This window comes from Zalophus californianus, chromosome 12 (assembly GCF_009762305.2).
Source record: "Zalophus californianus isolate mZalCal1 chromosome 12, mZalCal1.pri.v2, whole genome shotgun sequence".
In the NCBI taxonomy this organism is placed as follows: domain Eukaryota; kingdom Metazoa; phylum Chordata; class Mammalia; order Carnivora; family Otariidae; genus Zalophus; species Zalophus californianus.
The window spans coordinates 25,309,228-25,311,761 of record NC_045606.1 but is presented as its reverse complement, the minus strand read 5'-3'; the positions used below and the strand labels follow the sequence as shown (position 1 = coordinate 25,311,761).

At 35.0% G+C, this 2,534-nt stretch overlaps 1 pseudogene; it reads right to left on the bottom strand.

The window, feature by feature from the left end:
- Positions 1-1,798: 1,798 nt before the first annotated feature.
- Positions 1,799-1,966, bottom strand: LOC113912115 (annotated as a pseudogene).
- Positions 1,967-2,534: the final 568 nt, after the last annotated feature.

Here is a 2,534-nt window from a genome sequence, read left to right as displayed (position 1 = left end):
GTAAAGTCACAGGACAAAATATCAACATATAGAAATGTGTTCCATTTCCCTACACCACTAATGAAGTAGCAGAAAGAAAAATTAAGGAATCAATTCCACTTATAATTGCACCAAAACCAATGAGATACCTAGGAATAAACCTCACCCGAGAGATAAAAGACCTGTACTCTAAAAACTATAAAACATTGATGAAAGAAATTGAAGATGACACAAAGAAGTGAAAAAACATACTATGCTCATGGATTTGAAGAACAAATACTGTTAAAATGTCTATACTACCCAAAGCGATTTACAGATGTAATGCAATCCCTATCAATATACCAAAAGCATTTTTCACAGAACTAGAAAAAATGACCCTAAAATTTGTTTGGAACCACAAAAGACCCCGAATAACCAAAGCAGTCTTGAAGAAGAAAAGCAAAGTTGGAGGAATCACAATTCTGAACTTCAAGTTATATTACAAATAGTAGTAGCAATCAAAAGAATAGTAGTAATCAAGGGACACCTGTCTGGCTCAGTCAGAAAAGCATGTGACTCTTGATCTTGGGATTATGAGTATGAGCCCCATGTTGGGTACAGACATTACTTAAATAAACAAAACCTAAAAAAATTAAAAAAACAGTATGGTACTGACACAAAAATAGACATATAGATCAACAGAACAGAATAGAAAACCCAGAAATAAACCCACAACTATATGTTTAATTAATCTTCAACAAAGCAGGAAAGAATATCCAATGGGAAAAATACAGTCTCTTCAACAAATGGTGTTGAGAAAACTGGACACCTACATGCAAAAGAATGAAACTGGAACACTTTCTAACACCATACACAAAAATAAATTCAAAATGGATTAAAGACCTAAATGTGAGACTTGAAACAACAAAAATCCTAGAGGAGAACACAGGCAGCAACCTCTTTGACATCAGCCATAGCAACTTCTTTTTAGATATGTCTCCAGAGGCAAGGAAAACAAGCAAAAATAAACTATTGGGACTTAATCAAAATAAAAAGCTTCTGCACAGTGCACATTTAAAAAACGGGCAGAAGACATGAATAGACATTTTTCCAGAGAAAACATCCAGACTGTCAACAGACACATGAAAAGATGCTCAACATCACCAATCAGCAAGGAAACACAAATCAAAACTACAATGAGATATTACCTCACACCTGTCAGAATGCCTAAAATCAACAATATAAGAAACAACAAGCGTTGGCGAGGATGTGGAGAAAGGGGAACCCTCTTACTGTTGGTGGGAATGTAAATTGGTACAACCACTATGGAAAACAGTATGGAGGTTCCTCAGAAAGTTACCAATAAAACTACCCTACAATCCAGCAATTGCACTACTACCTATTTACCCAAAGAATATGAAAATATGGGGCTCCTCAGTGGGTCAGTTGGAGAGCATGTGATTCTACAATAGCCAAATTATGGAAACAGCCCAAATGTCCATCAATTGATGAATGGATAAAGAAAATGTGTCATATATACAATAGAATATTACTCCGCCATAAAAAAGGATGAAGTCTTGCCATTTACACTAACAGGGATGGAGCTAGAGATAATTAGCTAAGTGAAATAAGTCAGAGAGACACAAATACCATATGATTTCATTCATATGGAATTCAGGAAACAAAACAAATGTACAAAGAGAAAAAAAGAGAGCGAGAAGGAGGCAAACCAAGAAATGGACTCTTAACTTGGAGAACAGACTGATGGTTACCAGAGGGGAGGTGGGTGGGGAGATGGGTAAAATAGGTGATGGAGATTCAGGAGTGCACTTGCTGAGGTAAGCACCAGGTGTTGTACGGAAGTGTTGAATCACTATATTGTACACCTGAAACTAATATTACACTGTATGTTAAACGGAATTTAAATAAAAACTTTAAAAAAAGGTAAATATGACAAATTTATTCTGGATTTCTTCACTTGATCTTAGCCAAAAGGCCGAGAAGCGATTATTCTGGATTTCTTGTGAAAACTGTATTATATAGTAACCCAATAGTTGATGAAGAATGTTTCTTTATAGAAGTCCAGCTAATGAATTCAGAAATAATGTTAGAATTTTAAAAAGTCATCATTTACATACCCCAGAGAAATAAGGCATCAATGATGATTGTACTAAAACCATTAATTAAAAGGTAAATGGGGAAGTATGTAAAAAGACAGATTAGCTTAGTATCAATTTACTTCAGAAGTTCCCAAACTTTATCACATATTGTCATCACCTGGGGAATTTTAAAAACTACTGATGTCTGACACCTACCCAGCCTGGAAATTCAGATTTAATTGGTAAGTCTTGCACTGGGGTCTCAGATATTTTCACAACTCCTCCAATCAGTACTAAATTCATTAAAATTGGAACAACCTAGTATTATATGACTGCTGATGAGATGAAACAGAAAATACACAGCACTGACATAATACATAGCATTGCCACCTATGCATAAAAAAAAGACATTCCAAGAAATGTATTATCTTTATATCACTGCCCATGTCATATTCCACCATTCTAAGTAAGCTTCAT